The sequence below is a fragment of the Malania oleifera genome, chromosome 10 (genome assembly GCF_029873635.1).
Source record: "Malania oleifera isolate guangnan ecotype guangnan chromosome 10, ASM2987363v1, whole genome shotgun sequence".
NCBI classification, from domain to species: domain Eukaryota; kingdom Viridiplantae; phylum Streptophyta; class Magnoliopsida; order Santalales; family Ximeniaceae; genus Malania; species Malania oleifera.
Window position 1 is genome coordinate 42562400 of NC_080426.1, and position 22577 is coordinate 42584976.

The window sequence follows — 22577 nt, forward strand, 5'->3', positions numbered from 1 at the left end:
ACCTAATGAATTGAATATAAATTAAAACAATTAAAACAATTTGGGTCTTCATTTTTCCTTTAAGTTATCATGTGCCACCATATGATTTTTCTAATTGATCCTGCACACAAACTCGGCAAACATTAAATACCAATGTATTTGTCATGATCAAAACGGGATATGACCCATAAGGTCAACATTGACTAAGCCTTGGGCGACCAAACAAAAATGAACGTATAGTTCACGGTCGACCGAATCCTGGTCATTGACTTTTCCATTGTCCCTGGCCGCCTGAACTTATAGTTTAAAATCACCCTGGGCGACCGAATTGCGAGGCACGACAAACCAAACCAATGATCTGGGTGACCGAAACCACGAAGCTTTGGAAAATCACCTGGCTCAGTCGACCGGTTGTTGCCTATGGTCAACCGAACTCGAAAAATCACTTTTACTCTTTGTGAGTGTTTGGGCGACTAACCCTAGGCGCCGGACGACCGAATCTCTTAGGTTGGGCTAATTTCCAGCGCCTAAACACGCTTAATTTTTAATTAAATATTTTTTAAAATACTGAGCGTGTCCCTAGCAGTTGTTTTTTCAAAAAAAAAAAACTATAAAAACCCCTTTCAATTGTTTAATTAGTAACTTTGATTGACAAATATTTTCTCTCAAATTTTTCACTTAATCAAAGTTCCCCCCCACACACTCTTATTTCAAATCTCTTTGGGTTTAAATTTTTACACTCTCCAACTCTCTTTATTATTCTTTGGCAAATCTTTTGAAAGAGAGCTTCTTTTTTTAAGGCATTTATTTTTGCATCCATGCTTTCATAGATAAAGTTTTATATTGCAAAAATCATTTGAAAAACCAAAACCCTAGGTTCTCCCACTTCTCATTGAAACTCTAGTATTGTAAATAAGGTTAATGTATTTTTATGTTTTTTGTTACATAGGTGGTATGTTTTGTGAGCAAGTATCCTCAGTACCACTTGAGGTTCGAGACGTTATAGTGGAAATTATTATAGGTATCAAAGTAATATTATATTGTTGCAAGATATATATATATAAAGAAATAAAGAAAGAAAAAAAATGGTTTTAATTTTGGGGTCGTTACAAGTTTGGTATAAGAGCCTAGGTTGTTAGGTTTTGTAGACTTTAGTATACAACGAAAAATAATACCAGAATATAGGAATGAATTTCGGTGAGGATAAGTAGAGGATGGACTAGGATTTTCCTTATGGCTTACCAGTTTGGTCAAAGAGCCGGGCTTACAGCAAGATGAGGTTGTACTACGTTGTGATAGTCAGACTGCTACTTACTTCGCAAAGAATCAAGTGTACCATGCTATTGAGGTTCCATAGGGTTCGAGAATTGATTACTTCAGGTGAACTTATATTAGAGAAAGTTCATACATATGAAAACGCAGCAGATATTTTGACAAAACTGGTCACTAGTGAAAAGTTCAAGCATTGCTTGAACTTACTTCATGTCTCCAAGTGATAGAAGGGAGACAAACCCAATTGAATGTTCTAAGCTTAAGGTGGAGCAATCAGATATATTTTTCAGGTTCTCCTAAGGGGCGTATAATTGCCAAGGTGGAAATTGTTGTATTTGTGTGTGTGACTCTTATTCTTGTTGGGGCTCATAAACAAATGAAGAAGAAAAGCATATGAATTCATTGGTGTTGAGTTGTCGGGACTCGTCGACAAGTGTGTCTCATTTTTCGATGAGTAGATATCGAGAGCCCGAGAATTGTAGAAGTTCTGAGATACCGAGACCAAGAAATTAGAAACTCAAAGACTCATCAAAGGGTGGACTCACAAGTTGACGAGTGGCCTTCTCTCTCTCGTCGACAAGTGTCCTATTCTTGTCAATGACTCTGCTGGACTGTGAGGAAGAATTCAAATTTTGAATTGAAACGTTGTGATGGCTAGGTACTTGGAGGGAAACCTCTGAGGGGTTGTTAAATAGGTCCTTCTGGGCATATTTTGACAACAGAGAGATTATTATATGAAGTGTATTGTAAACTTTCATTTCATAGTGAAATTCTTGCCTAGATTGCTCTCGTGGATGTAGGCATTGTCAAACCATGTATATTCTTGTGTTGTTTCTTTATTTGCTTTTATATATACTGGTGTTTTATCATTTGTAGCAATTTACAAATTCCGTTGTGCATCCTATACTTGATTTCCACAACAATGTAAAAGAAAGGTGGCAAATTTACTTTTATAAGGTATTTAACGAAAGATAAGTAGAAAGCTTAAACCTAGAACTGACTAATGAGGAAAAATGTTTAAAATATGAGATTTATTTACAAAATTAAAGTTAATGAAGTTAAATTTGTATTAAAAAAATAAAAAATGGAAAGTTATAGAATTGAATAACATTCCAATTGAAGTTTGGAAATGATGAGTAATAATGAAATTCTATGATTAAATAATTTATTTAACACAATTATAAAAAAAATAAAAAAAAGGCAGATAAATGGAGCAAAAGTATTTTAATAATTATGTACAAAAATAAAGAAGATATTCAAAACTGTAATGACTATTGTGGAATTAAAATTATGACTTATGCAATGAAATTGTGGGAATGTGTAATTGAAAAAAACTAAAGTTCGAAAGAAAGGACTAAAAAAAAATCAATTTGATTTTATGTTAGGAAAATCTACTAGAAAAGTTATATATCTTTTAAGAAGATTAATGGAAAATTTTAGGGACAATAAAATGAACTTGCATTTAGTGTTTATTGACTTTGAGAAAGTGTTTAATAGTGTATCTAGAAAAGTTCAATAGTGGGCTTTAGAAAAAAGAAAAAAGGAAAAAAAAAAGGGGGGGATGTATGTAGTGGATACAAAATGAGATTCTATGACGTATATGTTTGTAGATGATTTTATCTTTTGATGAAACTATAGGTGAAGTAGAATATAAGTTAAAATTATGGAGACAATCTTTAGAATCTAAAGGTTTAAAATAAGGAGAAATAAGAAAGGATATATGAAATGTAATTTTAGTCATAGTAGGATGAATATTGGGAGAAAAAAAAAGAGAGTTAAACTTGATGGTCCTTAAGAAATCAATAACATTAGTTGATTTTAATACCTTTTATCTAGTATGCAAATTGAAAAAGAATAGGAAGAAGACGTAATGCATAAAGTTGAAGTAGGTTAGATAAAATCAAAAAGTGTTTCAAGTGTGTTATGTGATCGTAGAATACCCTTAAAATTAGAAGGAAAATTTTATATATAGGACAATTATAAGACCAATTATATATTACATGGATTAAATTATTGGATGACTAAGAAACAATAGATTCAAAAAATAAAAGTTACCAAGGTGAGAATGTTAAAATGAATAAATGGTATAAGATTGAAAGATAAATTAAGGAATAATTCGTGGTAAGTTAGACATAATTATTATAGAAGATAAGATAAATGAGGAACGACTCAGATGGTTTGAACACCTGCAACATATGCCAAATATTGTGCCAGTGAAAAAGAATGATCTAGTTACTGTGAGGAACATTATAAGAGGTATAGGCAAACCTAAAATAATTTGTAGTAAGATAGTAAGAATTTAATAACCTTAAATTTGTTAGAGAAAATTTTGTACTGATCAAATAAATTAGTGAAAAATGATTCACTTAATCGAACTCACTTAATAGAAACTAAGTTTGATTTGTTATCGTTTATTTTTTTATATGTGAATTGTGAGGGTGTCTTATGAGTTGCGAGAGAATTGACTATGTTTTGTTTTCAGACATTTTTTTGTATTGGAAAGTATGACAAATTGGGATGCTGTGCCATTTGAAATGGAAACAAGGTTCTTCCAACGTACGTTTGAAAGGGGCTCGGCGACTATTATTGATTCTTTTCATGACATCAATTAGTGCTTATTGAAGAAAGTAGAATTTTGGAAGATGTCATCATCCTAAAATATAGTTTTAGGGCTTATGAATTTAATGTCGATCACTTATATTGTAATCGTGTTTCCATAGATAAGCTTATTTTGCTAGTCTAAGGTGTTTTTTTGATTTGGATAGAAGATTCTCTAAGTTTTATTTATCGAAATATTTATCTTAGGATTTGTTGCAACTACTGTTTTTAAGTATCTAAGTAGAATTGTGAAGCACAAATTATAAAATGGAAAATATATTTAGTTAAGAAAGATTTGGATTGGAAAGAATTGAAGAACCTTGAATTAATGTTAACAATGAATAAATAAATGTAGTAATAATAATGGAAAATACTAATAATAAATTAAAATAGTGATAAAAAGTTATATATCTTCCCTATATTACATGGGGTGAGAAAGCATATATCCATTGTCTACTATACACACTGTAAAAAATTAGCTGTAGATGATGAGGCTTGAGAATATATACTCCAAAACCTCGATTCCATTTATCTTCCATAAATTAGGTCAAATTTTCGTTAAAAATGGGTCTTATTTTGATAACTTTTATTTAGCCCACATAAGATAATTAATAAAAAAACAATTCCCAAGCATATGCCTCCAAAGATACAATTGATTGATGTGATAAGTATTTTTGTGATCAAGTGAGTTATCGTCTACTTTAATAATTCATGAGTCTCATAATTTTATCTTCGAAAGGTGGCTTTTATGATTGAAAAGAGCCCTGTCCTTAAAAGCTTTCCTTTACTTCCGATACATGTGAGAATTTCAAGTCCTTCTCCCGTGCATTATCATCGCCTCATAATTGAGGGAGAGTTTTTTTGCATGTAAATGATTTAATTCGAATAATTTATCTTGCATATATATACTTTTTTAATTGTTGATGTCAAAGGTTGTCTTCTATCTTAGTCAAAATATTTTTTATTGGAGTTCAAAGCCTTCTGATTTTGTCGCCTAAAAAGCGCTTTGTATAGGTGCAATAAGCCCCGATCTTATAAGCCAAATTTCTTGAAATCATGAAGTAACGAGAATTTTTCAAACTCTCCTTCCATATATTATCATTACCCCCTTAGTCGAGGGGTGAGTTAGCATATGTACTATTAAATTAATTTTAGTTCTTCATTTCAAAGACTGCATTCCAGCTATGCTTTATGAATCAGAATGTTGGGTAATGAATAAATATAACATCAAAAAAGTAAAAATTGTCGAGATGAAAATACTTAGATGGATGAGTGGTATAACATTGAAAGATAAATTAAGGAATAAACATCTTCGCAGTAAGTTAGGTATAACTCCTATAGAGGGTAAGATAAGAGAGGGACAATTCAAATGATATGATCACTTGCAAAGTAGGCCACATAGAGCACTAGCGAGTAAAGATTTAATATTCCTGAATCTGTCAAAAGAAATGATCCATGATCGCATAAATTGACAGAAAATGATTCATATAACTGATCTCACCTAGTGGGACTTAGGGTTTGATTTTGTTGTTGTTATTTTATTTCAAAAACTGCATTCTCGTAGAAAAGACAAAATTATTGATACCAAAAGATAAAATTATGATCCACAATAAGTGTGGTCCACTTTTACTCTAGAATAGTTTATTTTTTCTTTGAAATATACGTTGTGTGGATGAGTTGATCGCTAACCTTATAAGATAGAATTTCATTGGACGTATTTACATAAAACACTTTTCAAAGAAAAAAAATTTCTTAGTGTCATGAGTTAGAACTCATAAATAATAACGACAAAAAAATTACAAAAGTTTCTTGGTATTTTTAATTATATGACAAACTTTACTCTAAAGAGTCAATTCTCAGTTATCTATGTTATTGCCGCTGACTTTACTTGAAGAAATTTAACTGAATTTTGAGGTGTTGTATTTTTATTTTATTTTATTATTTTTATATAAAAAATTCGTATAATGACGACACATGCTCAATCATTTGCATTAGTCTACATGTAAGATCTCATTTAATTGAAATGTGGGCCCTATTAGTTTAGAATTTCAACTTTTGTTCTCCGCTTTAGGGTTGGAGTGGAGGAGGGAGGGAGGGAGGGAGGTAGAGGGGGACTGGTTGGGTCAAAGTTAAAAAACCAGGGTGAGTAATAAATTTCAGAAGTGAACACCGTCGGCCGTCGCCTGCGGGGCGGTGGTATTTTGATTTTTGACTTATTGACTGGCGTTTACGAAATTGACGGGGCGTGCCTAAAAAGTGCTTTGTATAGGTGCAATAAGCCCGATCTTATAAGCCAAATTTCTTGCAACCGTAAAGAAATGAGAAATTTTCAAACTCTACTTCCATATATTATCATTACCCCCTTAGTTGACAGGTGAGTTAGCATATGTACTATTAAATTAATTTTAGTTCTTTATTTCAAAGAGTACATTCCAGCTATATTTTATGGATCGAAATATTGTACAATGAATAAATATAATATCTAAAAAATAAAAGTTATCAATATAAAAATGCTTAAATGGATGAGTGCTATAATATTGAAAGATAAATTAAAGAATGAACATATTCGCAGTAAGTTAGGTAAAGCTCCTGTAGATGATAAGATAAGAGAGGGACAACTCCGATGATGTGAACACTTGCAACGTAGGCCACATAGAACACTAGTGAAAAAGCGTGAATTAGTTACTGTGGAGGGCAATAGAAGAAATAGGGATAGGTTTAAAATAATTTGGGAGGAGATAGTGAGTAAAAATTTAATATTCCTGAATCTGTCAAAAGAAATGGTCCATGATCACATAAATTGATAGAAAATGATTCATATAACTAATCTCACATAGTAGGATTTAGGGTTTGATTTTATTGTTGTTATTTTATTTCAAAGACTGCATTCTCATAGAAAAGACAAAATTATGATCCACAATAAGTGTAGTCCACTTTTACTCTAAAATAGTTTATTTTATCTTTGAAATATATGTACCTTGTGCGGATGAGTTGACCGCTAACCTTATAAGATAGAATTTCATTGGACGTATTTACATAAAACACTTTTCAAAGAAAAAAAATTTCATAGTGTCATGAGTTAGAACTTACATATAATAACGATAAAATAATTATATCAGTTTCTTGGTATTGTCAATTATACGAAAGACTTTACTTTAAAGAGTCAATTCTCAGTCGACTATGCTGTTGCTGTCGAAAATTTAGCTGAATTTTGAGTTATTGTTTTTTTTTATTTATAAAAAAATTTAGAGAATGGCTACGCATGCCCATCATTTGCATTAGGTCCACATGTAAAATCTCATCCCAATTTTTTTTGTCTTGAGACAAATTTAATTGAAGATGTGGACCCCATTAGTTTTAGAATTTCAACTTTTGTTCTCGGCTTTAGGGTCGGAGTGGCGGGGGGATCATGTGGATTCTGGGGGACAGGTTGGGTCAAAGGTCAAAAGCCACGGTGAGCAATAAATTTCAGAAGTGAACACCGTCGGCTGTCGCTTGCGGGGCGGTGGTATTTTGATTTTTGACTTGTTGACTGGCGTTTACGAAATTGACAGGGCGTGCCTCTCCTCCCTCACCCACGTCATCATGTGTAAACATTGTACGCAAACTTAGTACAACCATCATTTCTTGAAAAATCAAATGATTCCACGTACTCTGTGGCCACAAATTGCGGAGTACAAGAACCAAAATTCATGGTTAAGTTTTGTGGGTAAAATTGGATAAAATAAAATAAATATAAAATGAATATTAATTATATCAGGAGGACCAAGAATTACCATTCACTGTAAGGATCAGTGAATATAAAGAAAAATCAAGAAATAAAATTGTCATTTAATGGATTTAAAATTAAATATAGAAAGAAAATTCATAATAACTTTTAGAGTCCCAATAATACTTTCTTGTAAAATGTGATGTTATTTTTAAAGAAATAATTATAGAGTTAGTTTGGTCCAATTACATAATAATAATAATAATAATAATAATATTAGAATAGGTACTTTTATGACACTTTTTTTTTTTTTTTTAAATTAGGTTATTTTATGTTGGTTAGGAATCTTGTTATTTCTATTTATCTATCCTTTTAATTGTTGCACATGAGAGTATGATTTCATTAGAGTTCTTCCGTATTAGCTTAAAAGGATAATTTTTTGCACTTTTAAATATGTTAGTTTTATGGGGGCAGTAGTCTACCCAGCTTGTTGGAGAACGTAGCCGGCCGCCCATTGGCATCAGAAATTGTGCAGCCCCTATGCCCACCTGTCACTTACTATGAGGTTTTGCACTATCGAGTATAAGAAAATAAAGTTGTGCCTCACTAACAGCAATTAATTTTAGACGAATCGATAGCGCTTGATCCTGACAATTAGTATAAAAGTAGGTCACGGGTTCGAGCGCTCTTAGGATAGCTGTTGAGGGGGAAATTGTTGGCTTTATAGGAGCCAATAGTCTACTAAGCTCGTTGGAGAATGTAGCGGGCCACCCGTTAGCACCATAAATGGTGCAACCCTTATGCCCACCTGCCACTTAGTGCGGGGCTCTGCGTTGCCGAGTATAAGGAAATGAAGTTGCGCTCTCTTTAACAGCAATTACTTTTAAACGAACCAATAGCGCCTGAGAAAAAATAGAAGTTAAAAATAAAAAAACAAATTAAACTAAATCAAAAGCGAGGAACCTATTTGGTTAATATTTGTAAAATAAAAATAAATTAAAATTTTAAGTCAAACATGATCATTTTCATCTTTAAATCAAATGATATTTTATTTTAAAAATATGATTTAAATAATAAAAGTGCAGAATAATATAAATTAAAATATTATAATAAAAATAAAAATTATTATTTTAAGTAATTGGTATATTTGTGAAATTCGCTTTACAATAACTATCTTATAGTACATGACAATTGAGAAATAGTAAAAATATTTTGTAATTGAATATTATTATTTTTATTATTATTTTCTGAAATTTATAAATATTTTTATTTAAATTTTATTTATATTCATATCATTATTTATTTTTAATTTTAATTAAAAATGTGTATATAAAATGAATGATTTAATCCAAAGAAATATTCTGGATACTAAGATTTTCTAATAATAAATTATCAAAACAACTAAAAAGTATAAAATTTAATTTTTAATTTTTCACAAACAACAAAAAATCGATAATAAAAATAAAAAATTTACAACATAAATAAATACGTTTTTATAATTTATTTTTTCACTATACAGAAATAGAAACATAAAAATAAAACAACAATGGTTTTAAACAAGTCTTAAGTTCTAATAATATGCTTTTAGCAATTAGATGACTAGAACGAAAGACAACTTGTTTGAATTTCTTGGGGCTATGAGGCTTGAGTTTTAATTGCTTGATGTCGTCTCCAATGTGTGTTTTTGTTCAAAAGAATCTCACTTCAAAGAGTACTCATATATAGGGGTCAGAAAAATTCGATGAAAACCGAATTAACTGAACCAATTTGGTCGGTTCGGTTCGGTTTTATTTTTGGTGGAAAATTGGTTTTCGATTTTTAGTTTGCTTTGGGTTAATTTTAATTCTAGTTAATCAAATTAACCAAATTATATAATAATAATTTAAAAATTATATTTAAATAATATATAATCTATAAGACTGTAATCGGGTGGGGGAACGAGAATGGAAGATTTCATTTTAATTAGGGGGAATCGGGAATGGGAGATTTCATTTTAGGGTTCCAAATCCTACTTCCAAATTTCAATTTCCCACTCCACTCTCAAGACTCCAGTGCGGCGGTGGACTAGTTGGGACTCGCACACTCGCACTCCACTACCCCGACGCCATTTCACTCATTGCAGCCTCCACCCATCCAAGTATGTTCATGTTCGATACTTCGAGTCACTCCACTATGTAGGTTGCAGCGTCAAGACTTTGTGCTGTGGCAATACACCCTCGTTCAAATGCTGATCCCTACTTATATAGAATTTTTGAATTGCTTATGAGCGTCCTCGTATACTTTTGTCGAGCTTTAATTTCCTGATCAATTACATCTAGAGTTGGTTAAATGCTTAGAAAAACTTAATATATCACCGTGTGTGTTTAAATTATGTGTAGAGAGTTTTTTGAGCTTAGCGTGAGTGATGCTTCTTTTTTCTTTTTGGAAGACTAATTTTGAGTCATGTTTTCCTTGACAAGAAAATATTCTTGGAGAGGTTATAATTTTTTCTTTTTTTCTTAATTTGTTGCTTTATTTATTTATTTATTAAAAATTTATAAACCAATTTATGCGTCAATAAAGTTATCTCTTATGGTATATTTCTTCTTTATCTTATACAATAATTAATGATTGTAATCTTGAAACTTCTAATTTAAAAGTCTAAAAGTCTAATAATTGAATGAAATAGATGATACTATTTTTGTAAACCTAGGATTGAGACATGACATAATCATATTCTTTTTAGGTTTTTTTTTTTTTAAAATTTTTTTTCCCCAAATGGTCCATCATGTGTGAGCCTTTAACTTGTCATGATTTGAGGTGGATTTGGATGCTTTAATTAATTAGCCTAATTAAATATTTTTAAACCTAACCTAAACGAATTTTGGCTTGGTTCAATTTGACTTGTATTTCTCCTTGATATACACCATAAATTCCTAATACTTACAATTTTTATTTTGGAGGCCTCATACGACTTTAAGTATAGATAGAAAGGAATATGAGATTAGAGATGATTTATCTCTTATTATATAGGTTAGACATTTAAGCACTTGTTTAGATTTTATACCATTTGAGATGTTGTGCAATTAACCTAATTAACACTAAAAGCAAAGTTCTTTTTTAACTTTGATCAAACCGTTGATTATTAAATTACTTTGTGAATTGTAAAGTAAAATTGAGTAAATTGTACTAATAATCCCGAAACTGTAACTTGTATCTCATATTCGCCCTCAAATTTCAAGTTGTCTCGCCACCCGTCACAACCTTTTGGAATGATTTCGATTATGTTCGATCTTTAGTTCTGATTGAGAATTTGGAATAAAACCTTATACTATCACTTTGTCCCATAAATTACGCTAATAATTCTGAAACTATTGATTTAGTTTGGGAACAAGTATGAAATTAAGTTGATAATTTGCAGATTACTAGTGCAATATAACTAGACACAATATGTAATGTGTCACGCACTGAACCCGAAAATGGGCCCCATGGTGTGATTTAGTAACCTAACCTATCCCTATATCATACAACCATCCATGATACTATACAATATAACGGTTCGACCCCGTAGGGTTCACGTATACCCTATCCACAACCACATACACAATATACGTAGCGGAAATATTCAACCTATTACATTCATTCCATACCATCATACCATACCAGAGTCTATACAAATCCATAGTCTAATTCCCAAAATACATAACATACCTCGAGTGTCTATATAACCCAAAATGACAACCTGACTAAAGATCAGTAGTTACATAAGTACTTCTACAAAGCTAACCAACAACCACGCTCCTGAAACACTAAGATGCTAGTGTCAGCTACTCAAAGGACCTAAAAAAAATTTGTATGATAGGGGTGAGACACCTCTCAGTAAGGGAGAAATATGTTATATCAGTGTGTGGATACATGAATGTTATTTCAACAATAAAACTGTTAGCTTTGGTGTATTCCAAAGAGGAGGTAAATTGGATATTTAAAATTTCTCTCCTAGGTTCAACTAATCTACCAACATGATTACTCAACCTAGGGTATGTCTATGCAATTATAAACCCAATCGTTCACAATAGTAAAATACAAACATTCATGTGCTGGAATTTAAAATGTGAAAATTAAAAGCACGCGCAAGAAATGTTATCGAAGTTCAGCCAAAGTGTCTACGTCCTCGCCTTGGCTCACCAGCATAAGGATTCCACTATAAGCTCACTTCACAGGTGGAGCGGCACCGGTTACAACCAGGTCAATTCACGGGGCTGATATCAACCTACACCTTACCAGGATGGTGCACCTAACTTTCCTAACCAGGTTTAAGCCAATCCAGGACTATTCAACAAGGTTAGTCTCCCTCGTCAGACCCACGCCTGGAATATAATAGTATTGCACAATACAAACTGGGTATAGTGATTATGCTTCTCAATCAAGTAGATATGTACCAATGATAATCAATCAACCACACATCAATAGTATAAGAATTGTAAGCTCGGTGATGTGATTTTGTGCAAGCAACACTCAGCAATGTATAATCTCAAATATGGTCAAGAGTGTTCTAACAAGCTAATCTTTGAAACAAGATATAACAACTCTTAATAATAGATTAGGGTTTCTAAGATGCTGATCAAATATTCAAACTAACTCAAAATATTTTCCTCAATGAAATAAAAACAAGAGTTGTTTGAAAAATATAGCTTGTAAAATACTTTGCACACCAAAAATATAAGCCTAATGAATCTTGCAATCCAAATGCAAAGACCCACTAAGCTGTAGGAATTTTTTCCAACCCAAGATTTATTGATAAAATCAAAAGGAAAAATTCTTTGCTCAAACCTCCAATAAAAATCACAAGCACAAAGCAAGTGAGGGTTTTTAACAATTTAGAATAATGAATAAAACACTTACAATGTAACGACTCGGCCCTTTACACGGACTCAAGTGTCACTCACATACATCAAATACCTATACCTGTTCAAGACACTAGCCCTAAACAAGGACATATGAGTGTAAATCATACATAATTATGATGTAAATGTCGCGAAAAAACATAAATATCCATTGGGATTACTACTAGCCTTATACCAGAGTTCACTAATACATCTATAATTTACATACATTCGGACTTAGAGTAATCTTCATATTACAACCCTCCAAAAAGGACTTTCATCAAGTTTAGTACAAAATTTAGATGCTTACATAAGCTAACCAAAATAACCTCCCCAGTCCCTTTATCTACTAGGACCGACGCACGGACGGACCTGAAAACAAAGGTTGTAAGATAGGGTGAGACACCTCTCAGTAAGGAAGAAGAAGTTATAACAGTGTGTGACTGCATACATGCATATTTTCATTCAACATCTGGAATATAAATCAAATATTTTCAATACAGTAATGCATCAGGTATATCATCATTCATATTACAAAATTCCCACATCTCTCTTTCGACCATTTAATGATTTATCAGATGACCAACAGCAAAATATCCCTATAACTAGTTTTACCCCGTGGCTCGGGTTGTGCACTGGTACTCGTTCAATGCCCTGTTCGTGCAGACACTACCGAGTACCTACATACGATCCGACTGCCTCCATTGGCCCAATATTAGCCAATGGTTTCACCCTGCTAGCCGACCATCTTGGTACCCACATCATATAGTACGTGTGGTTGCACGTGTACATCTAGCTACGATATCGTGCCGTATCATATAACAGTGGTTTCATTTCACCTTGCAAAGAAAGTATTTTTCAACCCTCTCGGGACTCTCAAGCTGTGGTTCCGTGTATCATAAATTCAATTTATACAAATATGATAACCTGCGCATTTCCAGTATTTTTCACAAATTCACATAATAGCATTGGGTTCAAACCGGTGTCTTTCCACTCAGTTTACTCTTCTTTGTTTACTGATGCAGCTTGGTGTATTACCAGCCTTTGTTTATTCATATTATCAATATAACAAATTTGGAACTTCGTTCCCATATTCTATATCAATAGTATAGAAAATCTATTCATTCCCATATCAACATATATCACACAAGTTTATTACAAAAACCCGCTAAATGATAGAAATTCAATATACATAGTTTAACTGAATAAATAAAGGATTCGAGCCTCTCCTACTATAGTATAAACACAAATAAACAATATTTGTAAAATTTGGAGATCACACGTCGAAATCCTCGTTTTTACCAAAAATCGTAAAATCGTCAAACCGGCATTTCTACTTGGTAGAATTTCACAAATAAGCATTTAAATCATACATAATAACATAAACTAGTTTTTTAGCGGTTTAGTTTTCCAAAATAGCTGTTGTAATCAAGTTCCCCTTACCTTATATTCGAAATGAAATTTCGTACGAAAACGGTCCAAAATGACAACCCGAGATCCCGAAAACCTAAAACCACAAAACATAATCTTATTATGTTTTCTACTACTATCCAAATATCCAATCAAAATTAGGATCAAATTCCTACCTCGATTCTTGGGAAAACCCGAAACTCTCCGAAATGACGATCCAATCCACTAAAAGTGTAGAGTTTCCTCTTCTGATCCACACAGTACCCTCCATTTTTGGAAACGGACGACGAACGGCGAAAGATCTTAGAGAGAGAGAGAGAGAGAATAAGAGAATTTATAGAATAAATCCTAACTTAGCCCTTAAGTAATCTAAATAAATATCTCCTCCAAGATATTTATATATAAATATCTCAAAATATCTCTTTTCAAAATATCTTCTCCAAAATATCTTTTTTTTTTTTTTTTTTTCGGGGTCGGGTTACTACACACAATGTAAGATTTCTTAAAGGAATGAAGGTATTTGAGTGTTATGAACTTAGTAGGAGAGTAGAATTAGGAAATTTTCAGAGGATTTCTCACTAATCAATTTGCTAATTTCTTACTAATCATTGCAAATGAAGCCCTATATATAGAAGTAGGCTAAATTATGACCATTAGGGATATAGAGGTCTTTTTTAAAATTATTTTAAAACCGTTTAATGAAATTAACCTCGTTTAACTATCTTTTACCTCGGTAAAAATAAAACAACTCGAGAGTTTTCGGGTGGCTGAACCACGGTTCGGTCGCCTAATCAGACTCAGTCAAAAAAGTTAATTTTGAAGGTTCGGGTGCCTAAGTCAACGTTCGGTTGGCTGAATCGAGGCGATTTTCAAAAAGTCCGTGATTCGGTTTCCTGGTCTAGAGTTCGGTTAACCGAACTCATGTGTTCGATCACCTAAGGCCATTTTGAACGTAAAGTTCAGGTTGCCGAGTTGGTGGGGAAAGGATAGAGTTATGGTTCGGTCGCCCATGAACGATGCGGTCATTAAAGTTCGGCCGCCCGAAACCAAGTCAAATATTAGACTGGTAAATGGTTCAGTCTCCTGAAGCGTTTTGAACACTACGAGTTCAGTCGCCCGACCTCTCACAGATTTTGCGTTTATGTCCTATTCACTTTAATTGATTCCCCTGATAATGCAAGTGATTTAGAGGACTATCTTAAGTGTATGTGCAAGGACCTATGGTCAGTCCACAGTCTAGGTTTTCTGATTAAACCAAAAAACTTGGCATTGGTTGACCTTAGGTCGACCGAAGGGTGCCCTAATGACATTCGGTTCCCTATGGTCAATCTATGATCATTTTGAGATTACAATTACCTACATGCATGGCATGCGCAGATTATTACAGACCGATATAAATTATTACAAACCCAAATATAATAAATGCATTTACAAATGAAGCATAAGAAAGTCTTCTTCTTTTGCCCTTCATTTTCCCATTGAATATGTTAGGAGTATGATTTAAGACTTTTAGACTTCCATCAATCATTTCTCATGTGTGTGCACTGAATTAATGACTTGTTCAAGTACTAGGCACAACATTTGTAATATGTAGTTTGTCATAATCAAAACTAGAGATTGAACTCAAAAAGTCAACAAAAATATAAACATTTTAGAATTCCATTATTTTCACAACATAGTTCCAGTATATCTCACAAAACACCTTGGTCTAGTGTCGTCACACTCTTTGACCAAAGCCAGCTGCACAACATGGTAGCCCCAGTAACCTGGCATAGCATAAGCCCCACAACGTTTAATTGGTACAAACATGGTGCAAACTCACACCCTTCGGTGACCAACCAGAATCATATTCCATTTGCTTTAATCCCTTCTAATGTGTGGGGACCCTCTCCTATTTCTACTACGTCTGGAATTCTCTAGTTTGTAATATTTGTTGATGACTGTACTTGCATTACTTGGCTATACTTGCTGAAACAAAAAGATGAGGTATTGAGTGTGTTCAAATCATTTCATGTCATGTTTCAGACTTAATTCTTAGCCAAGATACAGATTCTCCGATCCAATAATGGTCGCGAATATGTTAACCGGGGATTCCTTGATTATTTTCAACACCATGGAATTATTCATGAAACATCTTGCCCACGGACTCCTAAGCAAAATGGTGTTGCTGAACGAAAAAACCGACATACACTTGAAATTTGTCGTGCCCTTTTACTTGGAGCCCACGTACCCAACTAGCACTGGGCTAATGCAGTTACTACAATCGTGCACCTCCTCAACCGTATGCCATCTAAGTTTTGGATTTTAAGACACCTCTACTATAAGGACCTGCTATTTAACGTGGATTTTTATTTTATTTTATACTATAACATTTAAAATGCTCTAATACCATACTGAATTAAACCCAATCATTAGCCTAAGCAGCAAGAAGCAGAAATCAAATAAACATAACCCTAGGTAGTTATATACAATACCAAAGTGCTAAAGTGTTTCCCAAAATATACATATATGTCTGTTTTCCAGACTACCCTCAACTGGCTAGGACTATACAAAAATACTCAAAAAAAAATACTCACACTACTGTCAGGGCAATACCGAGGCCCCTCTATCTGCGAGCTTGATCTGCTCGCCTACCTGGATCACCTAAAAAATGTTAAAGTAATTGGGATGAGCCAACGCTCAGTAAGGCGAAATATGCTATTGCTAGTGTGTGGCAAATGAGTTATAATACTGTGAAAATCTATTACTATATAGTCATGTATCACTGAATCTGTAAAGTACAATACTAGTAATATAAATCTTCATCTTTTACCTAGTACTTAACATTTCTGTACTTTAGGTTTCTATTCAAAATACTGCTAATATATATATATATATATATATATATATTCTATTTTTGTAAATCTGTATAAACATAGTAATAACTGTAAATTTCCTTGTGGATAACTGTGTGTCATGATTTAACCCCTCATGACAGGGTTGTGCGGCTCGTAGGCGGGATTTACCTTGGCTGGCTAATTAGGAATAAATCACTATACTCTATAGTCTGATTAGCCCTCCTCAATCCATATCTGATAGGGTGCCTGTCCACTCGTGGGCTCTATGCGATCGACCTTTATACCACGTATTATCTGAATAGGTAGTTGCACTCTATATACTGTATGTTGCTATGATAACGTGCTCTGTAAACTGTATGGGCCAGCAGGGTCTGATACTATATAATACATCTCTATATACAACTATCTGTTTTACCATGATTTTGTAATAACTGTATAAATCATGATGCTGTGGAAAATTGTATCTATATCAACTGTGTTTCTGTAATTAACAGTAAATCTGTATGTCATGGTACTGTAAAACTGTATAATCATGATATTTCTATAATTACTGTAAAATATATTCACTGTTTGTATATTTTGTAAAACATAACTCAGGAAAATATTGTAAAACATATTTCTGTACTATATCTATATTCTCAAATCACACAGTAATTCTAAAACATATTAATCATACTTGATAAACTGTATAAATCTCTATTGTGAATAATAGTCTGGTAGAACATTTATAACTTTATACTGAAATCATACTCAAATAACCTAGCATAGCATATTTCCCTTAACTGTTTCCTGCTAAAAATCCCCTACTATAACTGGTCCAACACCCGCAGGGTTCTTCACTCAACACCCTGAAAACTATAAATCCTGGAGCAAAATATTACTATTTCTATGTCTATTACATTTCTTACAACTGAAAACTCAAATTCCGAATAAAAGACCTTACCTTGGATTTGGGATGAATCCCAACTTCGTTCCACCGACGATCCGCTCCGGTAGACTTGAAGAGAACTCCACCAGGAGCGTTGTGGTGACCTCAGATCATCGATCTGGTGATTGACGAGACCGAAATCGAAGAGAGATAGAAGAGGGGTCGTAGGAGAGAGAGAGAGAGAGAGAGGAGAGAGCGGCGCTGTATTTTTGAATTAATTTGAAGTTTTGCACTATTTATACTGTGGGATTCGTCGACGAGTCCTGTAGAAAGTTCGTCAACGAATCTGCACCCTCGTCGATGAGTTTTAGACTTTCCAAAATTCTTCTCTCGATATCTTCTCGTTGACAAGAGGGGACCTCGTCGACGAGGTCCTGAAGAACCCTCATTAACGAAACCCCTGTGTTCGTCGACGAGGCCTAAGGAAATTTCTTAGAATTATCACCTCCAAAATGCAATGTCGTCGACAAACGCAAAGCGTTCGTCGACAAAGTCGGCTGCCTCCTTCTGTTACTGACTCCATTTCCTTCCCTCTTTATTATTTAAATACCATTATTACTCGGGTCGTTACATCTATAGGCTCTTTCAACTTATGTGTCCTTGCCTACAATATTAATGATTCCTTCTTGGGTCTTCAGATTCATAGCTTTTGTACATCTCCATAAGGATCAACGTAATAAACTTGATCCATGTGTTGTTCAATGTCTTTTTCTGGGATATGTCGTACATCAAAAAGGATATTAGTGCTATGACCCGATCATTAAATGCACCTATGTAACTATGGATGTAACGTTCCTGGAATTCAAGATGTTCTACTCTCCCTCAGTATCCAATTCTTCTCTTTAGGGGGAGATCCAAGTAGAAGAGCAAAATTGGTCAAGATTTGATTAGCTAGAGGTTGATGACAGAACTACGGTAGTCAGTGGGGAACCTGATACATCTACACCAGTAACATCTACATCAACCCCACCTGAAGCTGAATAAGAATCCCCCCACTACTCAGTACCTGAAGAACCATCTCCTGAGAATATCCCTAAGGTAAACTCTCCCGTTCATAATGATATGGATATCTCTGCTGGTTATACCTTACCTTTCAGGCATAATCATGGAAAGCCACCAAATAGGTACTCTTTAGAAATTGAGGAACAAAGGTCAAGGTATCCAATTGCCAACTATATATCTACACAGAATCTATCCGAACCCATTAAAAAATTTGCACACAAACTTTCCTCGTGCCATGTTCCCACGGATGTTTAGGAAGCTCTAACAGATGCTAAGTGGACATGGGCTATAAAGGAAGAAATGGAGGCATTACTAAAGAAAAACATGGGCTTTTGTGTCATTGCCTAAAGGAAAAAGGACGGTGGGGTGCAAATTGGTGTTCTCCATCAAACACAAGGCTGATGGATCTATAGAGAGATACAAGGAAAGATTAGTCGGAAAGGGATACACCCAGACGTACGGAGTAGATTATCAAGAAACATTTTCACCTATAGAAAAATTGAATACAATTAGGGTTCTACTATCTTTTTCTTCTAACTTGGATTGGCCTTTACATCAATTGGATGTAAAGAATGCATTTCTTCATGGTGTTCTTAAAGAGGAAGTCTACATGTATATACCTCTAGGATATACAACCTCCTCAAAAACTGAGGTTGTGTGCAAATTGCAACAGGAACTATATGGATTAAAGTAGTCACCTCAGGCATGGTTTGGGCGATTTACTTTGGGAACGAAGAAACGGGCACTATAACGACCCCGACCGTCCACGTGGGTCCGGAGTGCTACTTTAGTGACATATGTGTACCTAATACCCTGTTCATCATATATAAAACACACATATGCAGCGGAAATAAAATATAAAATCCTCAAATTACATTATCAGAGTTCTAACTATCTTTATACACAAATATATCCATTTCCACATAACTACATCCCATAAAACTAAACAAAAATAAAATCTCTATCTTCACACTGCCTACATGATTTACACCTCTAGCCCTCTAGACTCGATCTCTAAGATTTCCTGGAAAGATAGTTTGTAAAGTAGGGGTGAGACACAACTCAGTAAGGGAAGGACTAAGTTAATGTCAGTGTGTGGCTAACATGCATTTAGTGTACAGAAAATAACCAGTTTAATAAGCAGATAAACACATTTATGAAAACATTCTTATTTTATACTCACACACACAATTAGCCGAGGATAGGGAAATTACCCTCCCATACACGTAACTTCCCTCTGCTCTAGTACAATTACTGCTACCAGGGCATTCATCTTTCTCAATAAGCCCTCAAAGTTATTTTATTAATTAACCATATTCACATAAATTAAACAGATATACATATAAGACACTCCCTGTGACAAACATGTCATCTACTTCCCCATGGCACGGGTTGTGCGGTCCGAAGGCTGGACTATTGTCCTGGGGGATCCACCCAGACAATAGTCATCTGTACTCTGCACTAACATACTCCGTGGGTCTATGCAGTTCCAACTACTGATCCGATTGCCCTTACCTAGGGAGGTACATTCACCTTACATAGGCAAATTGGACAAGGCCACCCTACACCTCTCAACACAGGTGTGGGCGCACACGGCCACATAACAAATCTCTAGCAGTTCTAGTATTTTTTACAACCATTCCAGTGTTTCTCAAACAATCTAGTATTTCAAAATCTCAAATCTAGATATACAATAATCCATACAAATTAAATCATCCACCACACAATTTTTTCACATTTTTACATATCCATGTAAAACAAATAAACTTTCCACTGTTCATTTTATTCAAAAATATCATACCATATATCCTAAGTTTGTAAAATCTATTTCGAACGGCTGATTTTCAAAATAACCTTTAAATTTCCAAATAAATAAATAAATAAATAAATAAATAAATTTATATAAACATAACAATTAAATGGATTCAAATTTCATAAAATTACTGACTTAACTTAATCCCCTTACCTGATTCCTGAAAAACCCGATAACACCTCGGCCCACGCCCTAGGCGTTCAAAAGCCCCTGAAATCCTAAAATTCAAATTTCACTACATTACTCATCACAATCCCTAGAGTAACTTTCCCTAAAATTCCCCTAGGTTCTGAATACCTTAAATAACCTAATAAAGCCTAAATTATTAAACTTACCCCTGATTTAGGATTGGTACCCCGGAGCTCTAATTCGAAAACCCGCTCCGACTGGATTGTAGAGAATCTCTCCACGAATTTCCTGAAAATTTTTGTTTGTTAATTGGGCTTATAGTTTAAGAGAAATTGAGATAAGTTTGAGAATTGACCTTACCCCAGGAGATATGCCTACGTCGCTCCCACGATAGATCCGCTCCAGTAGAAGTGTCGGTGGCGGCGAACAGAGCCCAACAGTATTTCCAAATTTTCGATCGACCGAATATTGGAAACGAAATTGAGGAGAGTGTGAGAGAGGAAACGAGGAGTGAACGGAACGCTGTTGTTTTTTTTTTCTTTGTTTCCTTCCCACAGGTTTCATGGCTTCAGGAAGGTTTACATATATTTATATAATAATAATAATAATAATAATAATATTATTATTATTATTATTATATTAATTAATTAATAATAATTAATTAATTTATTTTTTAAAAAATTTATTTTATTTTTAATTTTAATTAATTTAATTATTATTTTTTTAATAATAATAAAATTTTTTTTTTTAAAATTTCGTTATTTTTTTAGGGTCACTACATTATTTATCTCTCACATACTCGCCTAGACATTGCCTATGCAGTAAGCATAATAAGTCAATTCATGCATCAACCTAGTAAAGACCATATGGAAGCAGTAATCCGAATCTTACGATACTTAAAATCATCTCCAGGAAAAGGACTATTGTTCTATAAAAATAATCATCTCAGGATCAGTGGCTATACAGATGCAGATTGGGCAGGAAATGCTACAGATAGACGATCTACTTCAGGATACTTTACATTTGTTGGAAGAAATTTGGTCACTTGGAGAAGTAAGAAGCAAAATGTGGTAGCACTGTCAAGTGCCGAAGCATAATTTCGTGGGATGTCAAAAGGGCTATGCGAACTTTTGTGGCTAAAAAGACTTATGTCTAAATTAAGTTTCGCCCCTACCTCTGAGATTGATCTTTTCTGTGATAACAAATCTGCCATTCCTATAGCACTTAATCCCATACAACATGACCGAACCAAACACGTGGATATTGACAAACACTTTATCAAAGAAAATTTAGAAATTAAAATAATTTAGTTTCCATTTGTGAAGTCCAAAGACCAACTGACATACATTCTGACAAAGGCAATATCAAGCAAAGAATTCTACAACTCATTAGACAAGTTGCACGTTGAAGATGCGTTCACTTGAGGGGGAGCGTTAGCGTGAGTTGTAAATTAGGGAGATATAGATACAAATCCCTTCAATCAAGGGTAGAGAATCTCAACCATAAACCTTGCCTTAAACTTTGTAAATTACCAAAAATAGAGAGTAAAATATCTCTATTTATACTTATAATATTTATGAGGTATAAAAAAAAAAGAGAAAAAAAAGTGACCTTTCCCGCGGATGTAGGCTGGAGTCAGCCAAACCATGTAACTATCACGAGTATTTTCTTCTTATTTTAACATGTAAACATAAAATTTTACTCAAAATCATCATTGGGACTGATGGTGGGGCGTAATGAAACCATTTTAGAAATTAGAGCTCATGGCGAGACAATTGATATTTGAGGAGTGTATGAAACAAATGTCATATCTTGGGACGAATGATGAAATTTATTCAATAAAACATGAAATTTAAGATAAAAAACATTTAGAAGTATTGTTTTAATTAATATTAGAGAGTGACTATTCCCAAAAATTACAATTTGCCATTCTATTTTTCATGTTAAAAAATATAAACTTTTGTGCTCTCTTTAGCCTACGAAAATATTAAAAAATTTACAAATTATTATTTCTCCTATTACCTTCTCCTCCCCCTTT